The 24,279-nt window shown below is 42.5% G+C and overlaps 1 protein-coding gene across 5 annotated transcripts in view; it reads left to right on the top strand.

Moving 5' to 3' along the window:
* Positions 1-24,279, top strand: part of AKAP13 (A-kinase anchoring protein 13) — a 440,963-nt gene that overhangs the window by 34,649 nt on the left and 382,035 nt on the right. The gene's annotated exons all lie outside the window — the stretch shown is intronic.

Below are 24,279 nucleotides of genomic sequence, written 5' to 3' on the forward strand. Positions count from 1 at the left end.
AGTGGCGCTATCCTTTTTGGGGTTACAAGTGGCGCTATCCTTTTTGGGGTTACAAGTGGCGCTATCCTTTTGTGGGTGTGGTTAGTAAGGTGTTTACCGTATTTTCATTTTGAAAATCTAGTCATCCTTAAAGCGAGACTAAACCCATCAGATTTAATGGTTTTTCAAAAAAGTACCATTCCTGGCATGTGCTGGGTGTGTAACTGTCACATGGGTTGTGATCACAAGAAAACTGTCAAATCTTTAAATGGCTGGTGCCATAACTGATCACATGCGGAGCATCATGGCAAGGGAAGATCAAACAGAGGCTGAGATGGTGACTTTCTTGGCTAAATATGAAGGAGGGTTTAGTTCTGCTGTAACATAAACTGGCCCAAAGCAACAAGGGCCCTTATTAAAATGCACAATTTGTGTAAAAGAAAAAAAAAACCCGATAAAGCCTGGCCAAAATATTCCCATTGTTTACATGCTGCAGCAAAATGGCATCTAATCCTTCTCTGAAGACAAATAGTGATCTCTTTACTTGTACTCCAAAGAAGGCTGTTTGGTTGCTGTGTTGTTGTAGTCCAGACTAAAGGGGGTACAGCAGTGTGAGAACCCTGATGGGGGTGCCCGACTGGGAAAATCTTTGCTGCAACGGGAGAGAGCGTGCCTAGGGTTGCCACCTCGTCCCTTTAAACCCCAACACACATGAATTACACTGGTTCTGTGGCTGATTAAGGTGATAATTAATGTATTGGGTTGTAAAGGGATGAGATGGTAACCCTAAGCGATCCGCGCATGTCCAACTTTTGAATCGAGAAGCTTGCTTGCTCCTGCGATGTTGGGGTTGAGCACCCAACATCTGCCGCGTCCTGAAATAAGCCAGGCTGTAGGAATGTAAACATTTGGGAGTATCTCGTCCAGGCTTCACGGGTGACAGAAAAGGCCTACAGGTATGCTGACATTCTTACAAAACAGCAGAGTGTATTTTAGCCTACTGGGGCCCCTTGTCTGCATGGGCCAGTTTATGTAAAAGCTGTAGCAATGTAGACCAACAGGCCCTCGAGCATTTTCAAGGCGTTGGGCAAATTCTCGCAATTAACATTCATTGGTGTGTAAACACTAACGTGATCATGCTGCCTGTAACTTACTAGCATGTATTTGCTGTCTGATAGTTTGGCTTCTTTCACACTTGTGCGACTTGGGGTTTCACAAGTCAGATGCCAAGTCGCAGGGCATGTAAAATGCCCTGTATCTCTGACATAAAGCAAATCCTCCTACATAAGTTGTACCTTATCTGTTTATCACTTGAGGCCAGCCACTTCTCTGGGTATATGTAAGGGTTTACAACCATTTTAACCACTGGCTGACTGAATAACTTACCTACTATGAGATCCTGCACATCCGGGGGTGGGGTGCACATGATCCACACCGGCAACCTACTCCTGCTGTGATTTATACACAGCGACAGCAGATCTGTGGGTACCGTGGACTCGACGTCTGCTGATCATTGGGCAGAGAGCCAGAACAGTGATTTGCCTATGTCTCTCCAAAGCAGGAACATGGATCAATTCCTTCCCCTAGTAAAAGCACCTCCCACACAGTCAACCCTTTGTTTGCCCCCTAATGTTAACCCCTTCCAGCCAGTGTCATTAGTACATTGACAGTGCATATTTTTTTTTAGCCCTGATCACTGCATTAGTGTCACTGGTCCCCAAAAAGTGTCAGTTGGTGTCCGATTTTTTTTTATTTTTTATTTTATTTTTTAATCCACCGCAATATTTCTGTCCCGCTAGTAGTCGTTGATCGCCGCCATTACTACAAAAAAAAAATCCATAACTATATCCCATACTTTGTAGACACTATATAGCTTTTCCGCAAACCAATCAATATACGTTTATTATTTTTGGGGAAAAAAAAAACATGTAACATAATACATGTTGGTCTAAATTGAAATTTTTTTTTTTTTTTTTTTTATTGGATATGTTTTATAGCAGAAAGTAAAATTTTTTTTTTTCAAAATTGTCAGCCTTTTTTTGTTTATATTGCAAAAAAGAAAATCCACAGAGGTGATCAAATACCACCAAAAAGCTCAGTTTGTTGGTGAAAAAATGCATCAATTTTATTTGGGTACCGTGTTGCGTGACCGCGCAATTGTCAGTTAAAGTAACACAGTGCCGTATCGTGAAAAATGGCCTGGTCATGAAGGGGGGGGGGGGGTAAATTCCCTGTAGGTCAAGTGGTTAAAGACATTTTAGTTGCTGACTTGTATCACATGTAAGACCGCTCGAGAGCCTGTACCTTTATAAAAAGACAGTAATGGGTCTTCTGCATTTCTGTCCGGAATGGTCTTCTTTTTTAGCTATGGCCTCTGCAGGTAATTGTACATTCCAATGTGTAAAAAAGAACACTGGTAGGAGGACCTACAAAAATAAAGTAGTGCTGCATCAGCAGCACTACTTTTATTTTTAAGCGCTATTTTACTTTATTTCAGTACCCTTAGCTAAAATTAAAGCTGCCATATCCTGGCCCAGGGGTGTTGTGGTGATCTATTTCTGGAACTTTCATTTGAAAAGTCTAATCTTGTACAGGATAATCACCTGTTATTTCATTGGCATCAACTGTTCAAGAGAAGAACTGGCAAGCATGAGCCTGGCATGCCTTAGTGCCGGTTACAGTTTACAGTATTTGCTGGATGTATTGTTAGATTTTAAGGATAAGTTCATCTTTCAGACCACGTATCATGTTGATTCCATGTTTAGTCTGTGCATAATAAAACTACATGCCCCATCACCCACCGCAGCAGAGGGATTCGTAGTTGTTGGAGCACAGGATTTTGCAGCCGCTGACTTTTACTACTTTCTTCTTCCTATTACAAGGGATGTTTACATAGACCTCCTGTAACTCAAAACATGTAACCTGTAAAAAATGTTAAAACATTGCCTATGGTTTTTATTTTTTTTAAGTACTGAAGTTTGGCGGCTTTCCATAAGCATGTGCAATTTTTAAACGTGACATGTTGGGTATCTATTTACTGGCGTAACATCATCTTTCACATTATTCAAATAATTTGGGCTAACTACTTTTTTAAAAAAAAATCTTTTCCTTAATGCGTTAAAAAAAATTAGAAACATTGCGCAAATACCGTGCAAGATGATAAAACGTTGCAATGACTGCCATTTTATTCTCTAGGGTCTCTGCTAAAAAAAAATTTATTGTTAAACATTATATATTTTATTATGCACTTTCCATCAAAAGATCTCAGTGTTTGGGGGTTCTATGTAATTTTTAGCAAAAAAAAGATTTTTACAGGTAGGAGAGAAATGTCCGAATTGGCCTGGTAGGCAAGTGGTGAAAAGTGAACTACTCCTTAAGGGCTCATGCAAACAGTTATTATTATTTATTTATTTTCTGCCTGGAAACTCCCCTCCATGTTAGCCAATGTGTCCATGCACACTATGGGAGGTTATGTATGAAAGGCAAATCCACTTTGCACTGCAAGTGCACTTGGAAGTACAGTCGCTCTAAATCTAAGGGGTAGATTTGAAATGAGGGGAAGCTCTGCTGATTTTATCATCCAATCATGTGCAAGCTAAAATGCTTTTTTTTAAATTTTCCTTGCATGTCTCCCTCGGATCTACAGTGACTGCACTACCAAGTGTACTTGCAGTGCAAAGTGGATTTTCCTTTAGCAAATAACCCCCTATGGCTTTTTATGGAGTATACAGGCATATGCTCTTATAGGCAGAATAAACCCTTCTCCAAACTTGCGTTTTTAAGAGGAGCTTTCAAGCAGAAAATACGCCCAAAAACATGCGAAAAAGCTAGAAGACACACAAAAAAAATAGGAAAAATGAACGTAGGGGAAGGTGAAAAAAAGCGCTTATGCTCAAAGAAGCTCAATAAAAACGTGCAAAAGAGCACAAACAACGTATTCAAACTTACACAGGCTCAATGGCCTGTAAAAGCAGCCTTTTATTTTTTACCGAAAACAAAAAAAAAAACCCATGTTATACTTACCTCCTCTGTGCAGTGGATTTGCACAGAGCAACTCTGACCCTCCTCTTATAACCGGTTCCCAACCAGCGCACGCCGATGTATGTCGGCAGAATGGCACGGGCAGGCATATTGGCGTACAGGTACGTCCAATCTTCAATGCCACCCTGCCATCACGAGCGTGCCGGTCGGGACCCCCGTAAGTCCGGTCGCGGGTCCCGCGGACTTGATCGCCGCGTGCATACCCGCGATCATCTCACGGGACGGCTGAATGGAGAAATGCCGTTGTAAACAGCATTTCTCCATTCTGCCTAGCAACTAGTGATGCTGATCTCTGCTCCATGTGATTGGAGCAGAGATCGGTGTTCACTAAATGAAAGCCCAACCCCCCACAGTTAGTAACACACCCCTAGGAACACTTAACCCCTACACTGCCACCCACTGTTTAACCCCTTCACTACCAGTGCCATTTACACAGGAATCACTGCATTTATATAGCAGTGATTGCTGTATAAATGACAATGGTCCCAAAAATGTGTCAAATGTCCGATGTGTCCGCCATAATGCGGCAGTCACAATAAAAAATCGCCGCCATTACTAGTAAAAAAAACAAAAAAATAATAAATTTTTTTTAAATAAAAATGCAATAAAACTATCCCTATTTTGTAAACGCTATAACTTTTGCTCAAACCAATCAATAATCGCTTATTGCAATATTTTTTTACCAAAAATATGTAGAAGAATACGTATCGGCCTAAACTGAGGGAAAAAATGTTTTTTTTTTATATATTTTTGGGGGATATTTATTATAACAAAAAGTAAAAAATGTTTTTTTTTTTTTTTTTTTTTTTCAAAATTGTCGCTCTATTTTTGTTTATAGCGCAAAAAATTAAAACCGTAGGGGTGATCAAATACCACCAAAAGAAAGCTCTATTTGTGGGAAAAATAAAGAACGTCAAATTTGTTTGGGAGCCACGTCGCACGACCACGCAATTGTCAGTTAAAGAGAAGTAAGTGCCAAATCGCAAAAAGTGGTCTGGTCTTTGACCAGCAAAATGGTCCAGTCTGTAAGTGGTTAAGGTCCCTCTTTGGTGATCCTGGCCCAACCCTCCTGTCGAGTCCTCCCACAGCAAGCAGCTTGCTATGGGGGCAGCTGAGCTGCAGTGTCCATTCAGACTCAAGTCCCGCCCCCTTTCTCTACTCAATGTTTCACTGACTGACAACAGCAGGAGCCAGTGGCGCCACGCTGTTGTCTCAGCCAATGAGGGGAGTCCCGGACAGCTGAGTCTCTTGTGCAACATTGCTGGATTGAGATGGGCTCAGGTAAGTATTAGGGGGGCTGCTGCTCGCTCACAGAAGGCTTTTTATCTTAAGATAAAAAACCTTCTGCCTTTACAACCACATTAAGGTGCGTTTTTACCTTTCCTCGGTTTGAATTAATTTTTCTTTTATAATTCGTCTGCAAGTGATGATGGGGCTTTGTTTTGGCATAAAAAAAAAAGGGGGGTGGAGGTGGGAATAGGAGAGCCGTGCAGTCTCCAATCAGTGAATCTAATAACCACATTTTATTTATATTATCTACACTACTTCCTTCAGTGCCTGGAGCGTGCTGATTATTATGTGCGCACTGCTACACTACAGGGTTTAATGAACTTTAATAAATTCTTCCGTTCAGTCTTGCAAGACCAAACTTGCTACCTTGCCAGGTACAAAGGTGTAGTGTTGGCTGATGCAATGCTCTAATCTAATCTAGTTCCATAATGATATCTGTGCCAATCATCAAAAGATGGCATATAAATACAGAGGACAGGTTACCGGTCTAGTGCTGTAAGATTTCATTCTGGCATTACTTATTACATGCAATGGTCTGAGACTTCCTCATTTTTTTTAAAGAGGTTGTAAACTCTTTAAAAAACAAAACAAAAAAACCTGTAACACAAAGGGCTCTTTCACACGGGGCGGATCAGTGATGATCCGCCCTGTGGATATCCGCTTGCTCAGTGGGGATCACTCCGTCGATCCCCACTGAGCAGGAAAATGACAGGTCCGTCTCTGCACACTGCGCAGGGACGGACCTGTCAGAGCTCCGCTCTCCCCTATGGGAGATCAGGGGACAATGGACCGTAGATTCCGTCGTCACCCGATCCGATGAGGGATGCAAAAGTAGGTTTTTCCTCCATCACACTTTTTCGGAGCGGGTCAGATGTCAGCGGACATGTCGCTGCTGACATCCGACGCTCCATAGACCTCTATGGAACATCCGTTCAGGTTCCGCCTGAAAAACTGACCTGAAAAGTTTGGCCGTGTGAAAGAGGCCAAAGGCATAATGAGCTAGTATGCATCACATACTAGTTTGTTATGAAATACTTTATAAAAATATATAAATCTTGCAAGCTACTCTTGAGCAACCCAGATCCCCCTGAGGAAGACACGTGATTAGCCCTGTGTCGTCACATGTAGGGGAGGGACCAGGATGGTGGAGGCGCTTGGATACATGCTTGTTTGTACAAGTTTCTGACGCATACAAGTTTGGAAGTCATTTGGAGAGGAATCCTATGCTTGATGCTTTTATAGTTTGATGTCCTGGAAGCACCTAAAATGTGTGAGTACCCTGATGTTATGTTTTCTAAATACACCTTTAAACTAGTGATAATGCACTATCCAGCCTCTTTCTTGTTTTAAAATTGAGGACAACTTCTCTGGATTTTCCTGTGGGATCCTGCTGAGCCAGTTTCACTCAGAGCCCAGGAGTGGTTCAACTGCTTATGTGGACCAAACCTAAGTGTGCGGTCACACTGCTGGAGGTGAGCGCATTCACACGGGGGGGGGGGGGAGCAGGTGTGTGAAGTCACCCTCTTCTGATCATGATCATCATCACTAGTCACTTTTTGGACAGTAATACGTATAATACACCAATTTTGCACTTTTGTCTCTGTGGATTGGTGAAAATTGGGACAAAGAAATCCCTTTTTTTTTTTCTTTTTTTTTTTTGGAAACTTGATATTAAGGAATAAAACAAAATTTCTTTCACTGTGAGCTTACTTGTTACGCAATTTTTTTTTAATTTTTTTGTTATTCCTAGTTACATTTTTTAGCAATATTGATTTTCATTGTTTATGGCACTATCTATGCATTTGTAAGGTTCAGTATCACACAGGGTAAAATGAAAAGTGTAGGTATGGCGCCATTCCTCTAAACTCAAAAAATGTTTATATATATATATAAAGCAAATTACAGCAAAAAATGCACTACATGCTTTTATCCAGCTTCTCCATTGAAGTCTGTTGAACTAAAAATGCACCGTTTTTTGCTTTAAGAAAAAAGTCCCCGACTCTTTACAAAAAAAGACAGGGGCTGATAAAAGGATAGATGTGAACGTCTTCCATAGGAAACCATGTAGTGAATTTCTACAAGGTAATAAAAAAAAATATTTAAAAAAGAGTCCTGCGCAAATAATACCACAAAAAATGAATAATGTATAAAAATGTGAAAAAAACAAGAGTCAATGTAAATATTTCAAAATAAACACACCAATAGTGTAAGTGTGTAGTGAAAAAGCACTGGAGAAAGAACAGGACCAAGTGTTCCAAAAGATCAGGCTCCCAGAACTCTCACCTCAGAGATGGAATAATAAGGCAAAAGAAAGTAATTCCAATGGACTTCTCCTTCACTTCTCTGTGCACAATCATCAAATGGTATAAACTTCTACCACTAGAGGGCCGATTCAATCTCTTATGAGTAATGCTGCAGCATATGTGTCCTCGTGGTATGAAACTTAAAGAAAACACAGAGGGGAAGGGGGAAGGGAGAGAGAAAGGGGACTCCAATAGTGTAGTGGTTTCCAAAAACTGAATAAATTTATTTAAGAGAAAGCAAATGGACTCTCACATTTAAAAAGAAAATATCAAACAGAAAGAGATCTGGCGTGTACAGCCAGTCTTACGCTTGTTCCGGTATTCCTACGGCCACTCCCTACGCGTTACGTCACCACGTGACTTCTTCATGGGGATCCCCATGAAGAAGTCACGTGGTGACGTAACGCGTAGGGAGTGGCCGTAGGAATACCGGAACAAGCGTAAGACTGGCTGTACACGCCAGATCTCTTTCTGTTTGATATTTTCTTTTTAAATGTGAGAGTCCATTTGCTTTCTCTTAAATAAATTTATTCAGTTTTTGGAAACCACTACACTATTGGAGTCCCCTTTCTCTCTCCCTTCCCCCTTCCCCTCTGTGTTTTCTTTAAGTTTCATACCACGAGGACACATATGCTGCAGCATTACTCATAAGAGATTGAATCGGCCCTCTAGTGGTAGAAGTTTATACCATTTGATGATTGTGCACAGAGAAGTGAAGGAGAAGTCCATTGGAATTACTTTCTTTTGCCTTATTATTCCATCTCTGAGGTGAGAGTTCTGGGAGCCTGATCTTTTGGAACACTTGGTCCTGTTCTTTCTCCAGTGCTTTTTCACTACACACTTACACTATTGGTGTGTTTATTTTGAAATATTTACATTGACTCTTGTTTTTTTCACATTTTTATACATTATTCATTTTTTGTGGTATTATTTGCGCAGGACTCTTTTTTAATTATTTAAGTGATAGTTTGTGTTTACTATTTTGTCCCGCTGCATTTTTTGTTTCATTTAGTAGCACTTGCACTTTTGTTATTCCACAGATTGTTACATTATACTTTGTTTTGCACGTAGATTTATTTCACGTCTAGCACATAGTGGCGCGAGGGTCCATTTTACACAAAAAAAAATATTACTTTCACTGTCCCATAGTAAAAAATGAACCCCTTACAGTAGCGATTATTTGCTCTTTTTAAACTAATTTTAGTTTTTTTAGTTTTTTTTAACCCTGTTATGTTACTAAACATCTCAGGCCTGGGTCACAACTCTGTTTTTTTGGTGCTTTTTGCAGAAACACACTACAGTTCATTTACATGGTTTCCTATGGGACACGTTCACATCCATGATTTTTTCAGCTGCCGCATATTTGGAAAAGACAAGGACTTTTTTTTTTTTTAACGCAAAATGGTGCCATTTTGTTTTTTTTTGGTTCAATATACTTCAATGGAGAAGCTGGCCAAAAAGAAATATAAAAATTACCTTTTTTTTTTTGGGTTATTAACTGATTAAACAAAACAATAATCGGTCAACTAATCGATTATGAAAATAATTGTTAGTTGCCCCCCTAAAAAATATATGTATGTATGTGTATATATGTGTGTGTGTGTGTGTGTGTGTGTATATATGTATGTGTGTGTATATATATATATATATATATATATATATATATATATATATATATATATATATATATATATATATATATATATATATATATATATATATATATATATATATATATATATATATATATATATATATATAGTGTGTGTGTACACACACACACACATATATATACACATACATATATATATATAAAATATATTTTTATATATATAATTCATTTAATTAGCAAATTGATAATTTGATGTGCCTTTTAAATCGGTGGTGACTTCATGAATATACTCAACATATTTAATATATAAAGTGCTGTGGGGGGGGGGTTAGATCCCCTGCCAATGTGTTTGAAGGATACTAATAAATAATACAATTGATTTGACAATAAATATTAAAAATTATATATAAATCCACATAAAGTGTCAAAGTTCAATAGAGTCCATAAGTGAAAATTATTACGTAATAAAGTGATAAGTGCTCATAAAGTGCTAATTGTCCACAAATGAAAATACGTTATATCGTCTCCTCTCAATACAGTGCTTGCAGTGCAGATGACTAATCCGGGCTCTTATTCAAAATGCACTCGCCAGATACTTCCTACCCCACCTGGGGTGTTATGCAGCCGCAGTATTTGCCACTGTGTAGCACCCTGGGAGATTGGTCCTTTTGTGGTATTAGCGTTCCTCCAAGTTGTTAATATGTAAGGAAGAGGGGGATGCCCATAGCGTGATATTGTTTAAAAAACATTTATTTTAATAGAAAGTGTTGAGATTTACTCACATTTGAACAAACAAAATCTGACGTTTACTGCTGACACAAATGCCGAAAGAAAAAAACCTGTCTACGGCCTCAAACGGAAGTGACTTTAAAGCGGTAGTAAACCCGCTGAAAGTTTTATTTTTCATACCAGCAAGGGAAAAGGCATAATAAGCTAGTAGGAACCACATACTAGCTCATTATGAAATACTTACCTTAGAACGAGGCACCGACATCTCGCCCGATGCACGCCAAGGGAGCTGACATGTTCCCTCGTCGTGTGGGCTTCAGCGGCTCATTGCCAGGGGAATATCTCCTAAACCATACAGATTTAGAAAATATATTTTTTTTTACCTACAGATAAGCCTTATTATAGCGTGTGATGTAGTCTTACAGCTTCACACCTGGAACCCTACTACACATGCGCGAGGCCCCGCACCTCTCTCCTACTGGCCCGGCGACGGGGAGGTGGAGGGAGCCCCGTGGTGCTGTCACGGGCTGCGGCCCGGACTCCCTGAAGTGGGGAGAGGATACCTGTCAAATGAGCGGAAGTTCAATTTTTTGAGTGGAACTCTGCTTTAAGCTAGAGGGAGGAGAAATCCCTTCTTCCCGTCAATAGAGCAGGTGAAAGCTTGCTTCTGAACTGTTTTTTTTTTTTTTTTTTTTTTTTTTTTTAGTATCTTTTTATGCCCTGGTGACCAATACAAATGGAGATAGTGGGGTAGATTTCTTAAAGACATATAGGCTGTTCACTTTGCTTGGGAAGTTGTGTTTTGCATGGGAATGTTCCCCACAGCTTGGTGAAATTTCACTTTGCAAAGAATGCTCAATCACGTGCATGGAAAATAAAAAAAAAAACTTTTTTGCTTGCACATGAGAGGATGATGGAAGACGGCAGAGCTTCACGAAGGTCTAAAGGAAAATTCTCTTGCAAAGTGAATAAATTATTTGCCTTTTAGAAAGTAAACCCCAGTGACCCTCCACAGCTGGGAAAGATTCAACATAAAAAAAAAGACTTAAAGGGGTTGTAAAGGTTCAGGTTTAAAAAACAAGTGTGTCATACTCGCCTCTGCTGTGCAGTTGGTTATACACAGAGTGGTCCTAATCCTCCTCTCCTGTGGTCCCTCTGTGCTGCTCCTGGCTCCTCCTCTTCTCGAGTGTCCCGTCGGAGACACAGACAGCAGGATTCAGCCCTGGCGCCCGCGTCATTTGGGTTTGACTGACAGCAGCGGGAGCCAATGTCTGCTCTGCTATCAATCTATTCAATCAGGACACGAGGCCATGGCTGGAGCTGGTGTGCTCATTCCCATCGCAGGAATTACAGGGCTCAGGTAAGTATAATGGGGGCTCGGGGGTGCTGCTGCAGTAAAGAAGGTTTTTTACTTTAATGCATAAAATGCATTGGGGTGAAAACCCAGAGCGTTTACGACACCTGTAAAACCTTGGAACTTTGGCCGTGTTAAAAAAAGCAAAAAAAAAAAAAAAGCGTTGCGTTCCCACTCACTAAATGCCAGCACAAAGAGTGGAGTCGCTAGACTGGTTGCTACAACCTAAATTAGCAAGGTGAAAGATTGTAGCACCACGGGTTTAAGTGTAACACCAGAGAAACAATCCCCTCTGGGTAATCAATGTAACATAGCAAGGACTTTAACAAACTTTTCAACAATGTCCTAATTGTTTCTGCTCTTAATGCCGGTTCACACCACATGCAGTCCAGTGGAGTTTTTTTTATTTTTTTTTTTTCTGCATCAAAAATACATGGAAAGTAGGTTATATGGTTTCCATTGGCAGAGTTCACACCAGTGCGGTCAGTTTCAGGGCGTTCCAGTTCCAGAAAAAAAAAGTAGAACATGCTGCATTTTTCCTGGACTGTACTGGAAAGCGGTAAAATACATAAACAATGCCCTGGACCGAATCGGAAACGCACTGGACCTCTGTTCAATGGAAAAAAAAAAAAACTGAAAAAAAAGCATCTGGAAAAGCATCAAAACGGCGTGGAAAACACGCATGCAGAAACGGATCTGGAGTGTGTTTTTGTGGTGTGAACCAGCCTTTAAGGGCCCTTTCATACTGATAAATTTTTCCTTGCAAGAAAAATGTTTCCCTTTTTTAAATCCTATGGGACTTTTCACACCACTGTGTTACAGGTACAGTGCGTTTTTGAAAAGTCCTGCATGCTGCATCTTCAGTGTGGTTTTGAAAACTGCACCAAAAATGCAGCTTCCCATTTTGAAATGAAAGATTTTGCTGTTTTGGTCGCACAGAATACGCATCTGAAACACAGCAGAATCGTGGTAAAACGCATGTAGTTTTTACTGCTTTTTTTTGCAACAGAGCAGTGTAAAAGTACCCCAAGATAAAGCTGTTGAACTATGCCCTGAAGTCTGGGAGAGTCTGTGATCAATATAATCAGAATTCTAATGAGGAAAGTTGCATCCCTTTTAGATGTACTTAACCCATAGGGAGTATCTCACCAAAGCATGGTGACAAGGTGCTTTGGGGGGGGGGGGGGGGGCAGAGGAGACGCAGAGCCCCCCTGCCCCAAAGCACCCACCCCCACCATGTTGAGGGCATGTGGCCTGGTATGGTCCAGGGGTAGCCGAGGATGGGGGAGCTTGCTAATCCCACCCCCCCACCCCTTTTCTGACCGGCCTTACTGCATGCTTTGATAAGGTTCTGGTATGGATTTTGGGGGGGTGTGGGGGTTCACTACACCGCTTTTTTTTTTTTTTTTAAATCTTGGCGTGGGGTTCCCCTTCACGATCCTCGGAGCACAAGTTGCATGCCACAATTCGGATCGGTTACGAATGATGATCAGATTTAGATGCCACTTGCATTCAATGCACATGTTCGTCAGCACACCATGGATCTTGAATTGCAGTCCAAAACTTTTATAGCAGAACAATCACATCGCAACAGGATAAGTGCAACATTTCGGAGCCACGCAGGACCCCTTCGTCAGGCATGTGATCAAATGAATGGGTTGAAATCGTGCCCAAGTCGGCCCAAAGTAGTGCAGGAACCTTTTACAAGTCAGACCAGTTAAGCCGCCTCTCTTAGCCCTTGTACACGGTCGGACATTCCGACAACAAAATCCATCTGATTTTGTCCGAAGCTTGTGTTGCATACACACGGTCGGACAAAGTTGTCGGACAATCTGATCATACGTAACGTGATAACGTTATTTCATTACGACGGAACTACGTTCAGGCTAGTAGCCAATAGCTTTGGTCTAGGAATTTGATCTGAGCATGCGTGGCACTTTGTCCGATTGTGTGTAGAGAATTCTCCGATCGGATCATGTTGTCGGAAAGTTTTATAGCCCAGCTACAGTCCGATGGAGCCCACACACGGTTGGATTATCCGTCAACACGGTCCGATCGGACATTTTCCGTCGGAATCTCCGACTGTGTGTACAAGGGCTTAGGGAACCGTTGATGTATACGTATGCAAAGTCAGAGCGTATGTCACCAGTGTAAACCGGGCCTTACTGTGATTAAAACTTTCTTTGAAGGAAAAAAAAACAAAGCAAGGTACAGAATGCAAAGGGGGTATGAGAGACAGTCTGTTTTTTTTTTTTTTTTTTTTTCATTCACATGGCTAGAGTTGGCACATACAGTAAGAGTTCAGTGCTTCATATTTTTCTGCAGTGAAAAAAATATTCCATGTCCTACTTTTTTCAGTTTTTCACGATTACAGTGGTGTCAACTACACACATAGAATGCAAGGCAAATTACTGTGTGTATGTGGTGGGCTGTGTTTTGGCAAGGGTGCCTAGTGCAGTGCATTATGGTGTGAATAGACTCTAGATGATGTTTCCCGATTCCTGACTTGCTATGCCTTGTTCCGCGTGGTGGCCGCCATCTTGGTAGAGGCTGTGCTTTGTTTTCTTTGTCAGAGCCTCCAGCATAAACCATAGCGAGCAGCACAGTAGTGATGTTTTCACATCTCGCTCCGAATATCCAGAAACTAGCAGTCAGAGGTAGCAATAACTTTAATCTCACTGCAGACATACAGCTCAGAGGCTGGGGGCACAGGCGTGTCTAGGTGCACTCACATAACAGGAAAATCGCTGAAATGCTATATTTCAAGAGGAATTCCAGACAAAAGGTAACCTTTTCAGAGCGCTGCTTAGGCACCGTTAACAATTCTAGACATTTTCTAGAACAGGGGTGTCAAAATCCATTTTATTGCAAGCTTCATCAGCATTGTGTTAGCCCTGTATCTGTAAGACTAGATGTCTAAAGCATCCCAACCCCTTACATCAGATGTCAAGAGCCAGGACTATCAGAAGTCCCCCCTTCTTACATCACAGGGCTCCCCCCGTTAACTTGTGCAGGAAGAAGCTGGGGGCGGAGCTGGAAAACAGGATGTGCATGGTCTACAGGAGGACCAGGCTAGGTGGGAGGTGGAGAGGAGGGTGCCATAGCTGCAGAAGATGTGCGAGGGCCACATGAAATGGCCTGGCATGCCAGATTTGGCCCACAGGTCTGGTATTTGACACATGCGCTCTAGAAAATAGAAATGCTTCACTTTTTGAGTTCAGTACCACTTTGAGGTTGTATAATAAAAATCAGCATTGTGAAATGCTAGCCCATTGTTTGCAGTTCATGAGTTTAGCTTTGCAATGGTGAAATCCACCACTAATCCTTTGGCGTCATGCGCACGCAATTGTGCAGCTCCCTCGCACCTGACCCTTTGCAAGAATTGCTGTGCTGAGAATGCGCGCTCCCGACACACTTACCGGAGCCTAACCAAAAGGTTTTGGGATCACATCACCTTTTGACAGCCAATCATGGTGATCATGTGCTCTTAAGCCCCGCTCCGCCTCCCTGTGCTATAAATCTCTTAAAGGGCTGGAAGGCGCCAGTGTGAAAAGGTTAAAGTAAAGTGATGTCTGCATTTAGAAAATATTCCAGGCATGAGCAGCTATGTATTCGGTGCCCCTAGGCATTAGGTTCAGTCCTACAGTCACTCACCCAAGCGATGATGATATGTGTGTTAGGTAGGCCCCTACTCTGTCCATTGATTGCTTGATTTTTAGCAATGTCGTCATTACTCCTAGTACTGAGGGAAATGTTGGGCGAGTAAGGATTTTTAAGACACTTTTTTAAGTCATTGGCAAGAACTGCGCCCCGCTGTTGGTGTTATTGGTAGGAATTGTACCCCATCGTTGGTGTCATTGGGCACCATTCTTGGTATCATTGAGGAGTTATTCCCTGCCGTTGGTGTCATTGGTAGGAATAGTGCCCCATTGCTGGCATCATTGGAAGGAAATGTGCCCCTTTTTGTTGGTGTCAATAAAGGGCTGGATAAAAGCAAGCAAAGGACCGTAGTTTGGGGACCACTGGTCTAAAGGAAAGCTGGTCAGTTTTTATACACTCTGAATAGAGAATATGCACTTTGAAGTGACTGTACATTATACCTACACCCTTCTTGTACCCTAGTCTTTAAATCCTGTTTAATATATATTTTTTTCTTGCTATAAGCCCTGTTAGCATATTTAACTGTACAATGTTTACAGCAATGGCTGTAAGTTGGTATGTGTATATAGAAGAATAGCCTTTTGGCCGACTGCCACATGCACACACATCTACAAGGACTCTTACCTATGTGAGTGCTGCTTTCTGTCTCCTGCTTTGCCCCTCCGCTTCCCAGTCATAATAAGTGATGCCATTGAATGGAAGGGAAGAGGAAGGTTCAGCATGCATTCTTGTGGTCTGTCCTTGGTGAGAAGAATGTCAGATATTTCCAAATGTTAATTTCTGCTTCAAATATACGGTAAAGTAAAGGTATCTGTTTGATGTGTTAACTGCTACTGATGCTGGGTGTGGGGGCAAATTTCCGAACCGTGCCCTGTTATTGAAATTCCTAGAAATGTCGTCTGAATGAGCAGGACTCTGCAAAAAATTTGCAGCATTAAATACCATCAATCTGATCTCTCCCAGAGACTTTGTACAGCGGAGTCCCCTGGGTCCTCGGAGTCCAGCCTGCCATGTCTTAAAAGGCAAAACCCAGGGCAGCTGTCATCTGTCGGAGCAAAGGCTCCTGTGCGGCTTTGGGGGCTACAATTAACATTTTTTTTTTTTTTTTTTTTTTTAAATCGTACTTGCCTAGGCGGATATAGCACTGGTCAGACGTTGCATCTGTCCCCCGCCGGTTCTAAGACTGAGAACCAAGCTATCAAAGACTGCTGATCGCTCAGCTCTGAGTTCAGTGAGTAGAGAGAATGGAGACAGTCAGTCGCCACACTCTACTCCGTCCACCCCACGCACACTGAAGCGATGGGCTGTGAAGGGGAGCGGCCGAGTTGTGTGCCGGTCCAGGCATGTGGGAGAATCCCGACTTTGTCACAATCATTCCTGAGCCCCGGAACGCCTCTGTGACGTCAGCCGCCAATGGGCTTCAGCCTGTTTTTCTTCTGAAAACAGGTCACAGGAGTGCAGAACGAACTTCAGGCCTAGTTTTACGAGTCCGGCAGTGTTTCTTGCATTTGACAGACTGCTTGAAGATGATGTGTTGCCGCTACCCTGGTGATGCAAGTCACTGTCCATGATAACTTGCTTGAAGAGTGAGGGCCACTTAACTGGTCATCATGGGCCACAATGAAATGGAGCGTCGGATGTCAGCGGTGACATGTCCACTGACATCCAACCTGCTCTGATCCGAAAAAGCGTGATGGAGGGAAAACCTACTTTTCCATCCGTCTGAGGATCGGACCGGGTGACAACGGACTCTGCGGTCCGTCCTCATCTGATCCCCCATAGGGGAGAGAGGCGCTCCGACAGGTCCGTCCCTGCACAGTGTGCAAAGACCGAACTGTCATCTTCCTGCACAGTGTGCAAAGACCGACCTGTCCTCTTCCTGCAAAGTGTGCAGAGACGAACCTGTCATCTTCCTGCACAGTGGGGATCGACGGAGCGATCCCCCGCTGAGCAGAGCGGGCTCCATACACGTCCGTGTCAAGGAGCCCTTAGAGTTAGTCTTTTGACTAAAATGCCATTTCAGTTTAAATCGTATTTTAGTCATCTCAATTGTTTTAGTTTTAGTCGTATTTTAGTCGACTAAAATAGTATTAATTTAGTCGACTAAAATAGTATTCATTTAGTCGACTAAAATGTTTCAGTCGTTTTATTCGACAAAACTAACACAGGTGGCATATGGTTGCATGATTGCTGCAGATGAGTCGGATGCAGTAATGAGGTATAAATGGTATGATGTTGGTACTAAAATGTGCAACATAAAAATGACTTTTTTTTTTTAGTAATTTATTTCTCACAGTGGTTACATTTAATCTTTGTGAAGACATTCAGTGTGAAAACATCTCCTTGCTTTTGGTGTAATCGGTAAACTCTTGAGATATTATTTGGAGGACCACCATGACAACAAATTGTGAGGGATTCTGTACCTGCCTTCAGCACCAAACTGTAAATACGTTTAATCTGTGCGTGCAAGAGCTGGCGCGCCTCCCAGGGCTCGCCTTTTGAATCAGAGCTCTTTTGTTTACCACCGTGTTGTGGCAAAAGGATAATTGGTACTTGCCTTCTGAATTTGTATCCTGTAAATGGCTTTGTAGGGAGTAGACCTCAGAGGTTTCCTATTCATTTGGAAAGTGGCCGGGACCTGCCGTGGTGGTTTGCTGGGGGAACGAAAAGGGGGGGGGGGGGATGGGGTCTTTGCTTTGGTATTTTTGTGCGCATATTGATGGAAGAGAAGTTCTTCTTGTTCCTTCTTTCCTGCAGTCAAGAGGTGAATTATTTAATCTATTTGCTTTCTGAAAGTATTTGAATGTGTTAGGAATATTATTTGGACTGCAACCTGCAACGTCTGAAGCTGAATAGCTGTCACAAGGAACATACCAGACATTCTCTTCCAGCACTGTTTACATTGTGCTAACAGTGCATATCATCTGTGGCCGAGATCGTGATATGGATGATAAAAACTTTAAAAAGAGATTTTAGAATGTTTTTCGTGTGTGTATTTTTTTAATTCTTAAATGTGCAGTTGCTTTATTTTATTTTATTTTTTTTTAATTTGTTGCCATTTTTAATAAAAATACATAAAAAATCATATGGGATATGGGTCATCATAATGTAGGGATGTGGTCACGAATAAAGCTGCTGGTGTTCTACTTCCATGAAGACTGGTGGCCATTAATGTGCCAGCCAAGGTTTATGTCTCCTGGGCAATGAACAAAGGGTTTAGGGCTGCCCATAATGGTTGGAGGAACCCATAATGTCAGATTTTCCCACCTGCATTTCATATACACTGACCGGCCACTTTATTAGGTACACCTTGCTAGTACTAGGTTGGACCCCCCTTTGCCTTCAGAACTGCCTCCAATTCTTTGTGGCATATATTCAACAAGGTGTGGGAAACATTCCTCAGAGATTTTGGTCCATAGTGACATGATGGCATCACACAATTGCTGCAGATTTTGTCGGCTGCACATCCATGATGCCAAACTCCTGTTGCACCACATCCACAAAGATGCTCAATTGGATTGAGATCTGGTGACTGTGAATGCCATTAGAGTACAGTGACCTCATTGTCATGTTCAAGAAACCAGTGGTGAGATGATTGGAGCTTTGGGACATGGTGCACGAGTAGGAGCATGTCACCACCTGTACCTGTTAGTGCATTGTCAAATGTTTTTATCATTTAAATAAACTTTATTTGTATTTTAACTCTGGTTTAATAACTCTATCTCAATGGTTTATTATGTACCGCAATAGTCCACTAGCTCAGGGGTTGACAAATTTGCTTGGAATCTAGGAGCCAGCTAAAAAAGTTAGGAGCCAGGTCCGTGACGGCGATCTGGACCTGTCCCTGGCCTGACATGGAGACGAGTGAGGGGAAGATAGCACCCCACCTGCCTCAAAGTCATTGCCCATAGCTCTTAGAGAGACATTTTATTTATTTTATTTTTTTCAAATGACAATTTTTTTTTAAATTGCATTTTAGTGTAAATATGAGGTCTCTCTGACCCCAGATCTCATATATAAGAGGACCCGTCATGCGTTTTTCTATTACAAGGGATTTTTACATTCCTTGTAATAGTAATAAAAGTGACACACATTTTTTTTTTTTTTTTTTTTTTTTTAAAAGAACAGTGAAAAAAATAAAAATAAAACGTTAAAATAATAAGAAAAAAAAATAATTTTAAACGCGCCCTGTCCCGCCAAGCTTGTGTGCAGAAGCGAACGCATATAGGAAAGCGTTGTTCAAACCACACATGTGACCTTCTCTGTAACTTAAAATGTGCAACCTGTAGAATTTTTTTAAATGTCGCCTATGGAGATTTTAAAGGGTAAAAGTTTGTCGCCATTCCATGAGCGGGCGCAATTTTGAAGCATGACATGTTGGGTATCGATTTACTCAGCGTAACATTATCTTTCACAATATAAAAATAAATTGGGCTAACTTTACTGTTGTCTTATTTTTTTTTATTACATTCTTTTTCCCCAAAAAAGTGCGCTTGTAAGTCTGCTGTGCAAATACGGTGTGACAGACAGTATTGCAACGACCACCATTTTATTCTCTAGGGTGTTAGAATAAAAAATATATATATATATAATGTTTAGGCTGGCAGGCAGGGGAAGCTCCATTAGCATTGCTGGTTTGTAATTACAACGGCCACCACAAGAGGGCGGTCCACGGAGACAGGATACCCCCCGCTGTGCTGCGCCAGTTCGCTAATTCTAGTCGCAAATGCGACCTGGCGCCCGGGTTTTGTCGAGCCCTGCGCTAGCTTGCTTTTGTTTTCGGTAGACCTGGTGTGGGAACCAGACCTCCCGGTTTATATTCAGCAACCATGTAAGGTAGAGGTGCAACGGATCAAAAAACTCACGGATCGGATCGTTCCTCGGATCATTTTTCGGATCAGCAAATAATAATTGAATTTGCAAAAACCTGTGAAAATTCCACCGCCATATAGTCCCCACTGTAATATCCACAATCTCCTCCACTGTAATATTGGCAGGGTATGGCAGAGTAGACTGTCAAAGAGCAGCACTGTGGGCACTACGGAAACAGTGCTGCATCCATCCGATCTCTCCCCTCCACTGTACAGATCAGTACAGAGGGGAGAGAGGAACCGGCGTCATGACATGTTTACAAGGGATCGCTCCCCGGGTTTTACTCACCTGAACCTTGTAATTCCCCTGGCGGAGATGCGCTCTTCTTCTCTGTACAGGGCTCTCGGCTCATGATTGGATAGCAGCGCAGACATTGGCTCCCGCTGCTGTCAATCAAAGCCAATGACACAGGGGCGGTGCAGAGTCCGGCATTGTGCGTCTAGTGACGCAAATGCTAGATTCGGGAGCACGCCTGCAAGGTACCAAGTCATGTTTTGCAAAGGGGTCAATGACTTCACTCATTTAAAATGCAAATCGATTTATAACTTTTTTTGAAATGTTTTTTTCTGGATTTTTTTTTTTGTTCTGTCTTCTCACTGTTAAAATAAACCTACAATTAAAATTATAGCCTGGTCATTTCTTTGTCAGTGGGCATAAAAAATTAGCAGGGGATTAAATACTTTTCCTCACCATATAAAACATGGCATAAGAGCTCCGTAGTCCATGGCAGCCTGATTCAAGAACAACCTGAACAGTTGTGGACTTCAGCAAGACACTGGATCCGATGGCTGTAAGCAGTGCTGGGTACCCATCTTGTTTTTCTGGTTGTATCTTTCATGCAGGGAAATTCATGTTTGTTCGTTGTCAGGGAACGATGTGCAAATGTCTCATCTAATTGCGGATTACACTAGTACAAAGTTATTGAGTTATTTGGGCAGTTGAAGGAGCCTTTTGGGAGTGTCTGCCTCGTGTACAGACCAGCAGTTGTACAGAAATAATCAGGAGGGATGGAGGAAGTTCAGAGATGATTTTTGGTTTAATAGCGACACTCATCCAAGATTTAATCCACCCTGAAAATGGCCTAATTTCCTAATTCGTGGCATTTTATTTTTGTGGCCAGGTTATAAAATGATCCAATGAAGCTATTGGTGACGCATAGCATACTAATGTACTAAATTTAGAAATCAGGAAAGTGTGATTAGAGGAAATTACACTATAATTTAAAAAAATATTTAATCTAAAAAGCATGTGGGAGCTTATTTTGTTTAGAGTTCTATGGCTCTGCAGTAAACTAAAGTGATATTAAAGTCTCTCTTAACAAAAAAAACCCCTGTTCTACTCACCTGCTCTGTGCAGTGGTTTTGCACAGAGTAGCCCCGATCCTCCTCTTCTTGGATCCCCTACGGGTGCTCCTGCTGAGTGCCCCCAGAGAAAGGCGCTTGCAATGGGGGCTCCTGAGCAGGTTCGCTCCCAAGCTGCAGCTCTACAAGTCCATGCGCGCACACACAGCCGTGGCTCGGCTCCACCCCCTCTTTCCTGATTGGCCAATGACTCCTGCTGTAGTGACACAGCCAATGAGGTGACAGAGTCCCCAGAGAGCCAGGGCACTATCGCTGGATCGATATGAGGCTCAAGTAAGTATTGGGGAGGGGGCTTGGGGGAGGCTGCACAGGGAATGTTTTTTTTTATTTATTTATTTTTTTTTTTTAACCTTCATGCATAGAATGCATGAAGGTAAAAAAAAACTATGAGCCTTTAGAACCACTTTAAAACCCAACTGTAGGAATTTCACAAGCTCTACACTTTCAGAGGGCCCCCTCATAGTGCAAAGGCAAAAGGCTTGTTTAGTCTAGGGGTGCACAGATAAAGATGTAATACTTAGCCTGGGATTGTTCTCTTCTGGCCAATCCTCTGGGCTGGGCCTCAGCGTCATCACCTACAATGTACAGGACTATTTAATATAATCTAGTGTAGTGCAGCTAGCAATAGCGTATCAAACATTCAAAACATTATATGTAATTTTGTGTCAAAAAAATGTTCACAGGGCAAAAATAACAATTTAAAGTGAAAGTCTTTCAAAATAAACAACTCAAAAAATCCAATGTGTTAATGAATGATAATCTTCCACCTCCGTGTTAATACAGAAATAAGTGCTCATCAATAAATAATCCTCCACTAGTAAATAGATGGCCGCTCACCTTATACTTGGACTCCTGTTTCACCAGCGGTTCTAAACAAGCAGTCCCCTAATTGGGGGTAATCACAGATGACTGCTCCTGGTCAGCACTTCAATCACCAACACCTCCTGTCAGTGCTGCACGTTCCCAATCGGCGATATATGAAAATCAAACAGAAGGAAATCTAGTGCTCTCTGTCAAAGTATTTATTATCAGATAAAATAAAGATGGCACACTCACATAAAAGGCACTCAGCCATGCTAGCGTTATAAACAGATAATCGGCTCCAAACTGCTTCAGCATGAATGGTGGTGTCCGCAGGATGAAAAGCAGAGGGTCTGGCTCCTAGGCCCAGTTGAGTACATTGACACTGTATTGCAATTTGCTGTTATATATTTGCGCTGGTTAAGGTTTTCAATAGATTTTGTCTGCCCCCATATTGGGCCCCTGTGCCGTCTGCCCCCATATTGGGCCCCTGTGCCGTCTGCCCCCATATTGGGCCCCTGTGCCGTCTGCCCCCATATTGGGCCCCTGTGCCATCTGCTACAGTGTATTTGGACAGTGCCGGCAGTGTGTCATGTGAAGTCGTGGTGGAAGGCAACAGAGCCTCATGTGCAGGTCTGCGGAACGGGAGGAAGACAAGCTGGGAGTGGACTGAAGGGACCACCTGGCATGGAGAGAGAGGGTCGCTGTGACTCCAGAGGGGATGTGTCATATTGGTGAGGTGCCATCATAATCTGTGCTGCTGCACACTGCTGTCAGTGTCACTGCGAGAGTCAATTTTATGTGGGTGTGCCACCCATTCTAATTTCTTGCCCTCTCGATTCCTGTCCCTGAGCTACTTATTTACTATATCGAAAATAAATGTGTTTTTTGCCTTAATATCTACCTTGGATCACTTTGCTAATTGCATATTATACTAGTTTGTAGCCTAAAGACTGAAATTTGCACTTAAAACTAATTTTTAAACTTTTGGCTATGCCAGTAAAAACTTGGCTGTGCGAGTAAAATGTGGGTGTCGTGTCAGTAAATTTCAGTCTGGTAGGTTGCCAAGTCATCCAATAAAGGAATGAGTGAGTTGATCCTCAAACTTCTTTACTTGTCTACTGTATGTTATTGAAGCTGGAGCTATCATTTTTAGTACCGTATATACTCGAGTATATGCCGAGATTTTCAGCCTCTTTTTTGAGGCTGAAAGTGCCCCCCTCGGCTTATACTCGAGTCATCGCTGTCTGCCCGCTCGATCAGCGTGTCGAGCAGACAGACAGCGGCCATTCTATTCAAAAGCCGCGCCTCCGGCTCCGCCTTCGCCTGTGATAGGCGGAACACTGAATTTCCCAGCAGCCTGTGTTCCGCCTATCACGGACATCGTATCATCCTCGTACTACGGACGAGGATGATACGACGTCTGTGATAGGCGGAACACAGGCTGCTGGGAAATTCAGTGTTCCGCCTATCACAGGCGAAGGCGGCGGCGCAGCTTTTGAACTTTACAATGGCCGCCGACGAAGAGGGCACGGGACGGAGGCAAGGCACGGCACGGGACGGGACGGGACGGGGGCAAGGCAAGGCACGACACGGGACGGATGCAAGCAGGCAAGGCACGGCACGGGACGGAGGCAAGGAGGCAAGGCACGGGACGGAGGCTCGGGACAAAGGTAGGCTGGACACACACACACACACACACACACACACACACACACACACACACACACAGGGATGGATGGATGGATGGAGACACACACACACAGGGATGGATGGATGGATGGATGGAGACACACACACACAGGGATGGATGGATGGATGGATGGACACACACACACACAGGGATGGATGGACGGACACACAGGGATGGACGGACACACAGGGATGGACGGACACACAGGGATGGACGGACACACAGGGATGGACGGACACACACACAGGGATGGACAGGCATGTCTCACCCTCGGCTTATACACGAGTCAATAAGTTTGCCAGTTTTTTTGGGGGTAAATTGGGGGCCTCGGCTTATATTCGGGTCGGCCTATACTCGAGTATATACGGTAAGCAGGTTTGTTTGTTTTTTCCAACAAAGGAGCAAATGGATAACATGGGAATGTGAAAAGAGCCCTCAGGCTTCACCTGGTGGCTCAAAAGGAAAAGGCAGAATATTATTATACAGTTAAAAAACAAAAAAACTCTTTATAAAATTTTTTATGTTTTAGTCCTTACCCTCAAAGAGAGAGTGTGACCCGCAGTACAGTCCTTTTGGTGTTATTT

Source organism: Lithobates pipiens, unplaced genomic scaffold, assembly GCF_037356315.1.
Source record: "Lithobates pipiens isolate NorthernLeopardFrog02 unplaced genomic scaffold, aLitPip1_a1.2 Scaffold_8, whole genome shotgun sequence".
NCBI classification, from domain to species: domain Eukaryota; kingdom Metazoa; phylum Chordata; class Amphibia; order Anura; family Ranidae; genus Lithobates; species Lithobates pipiens.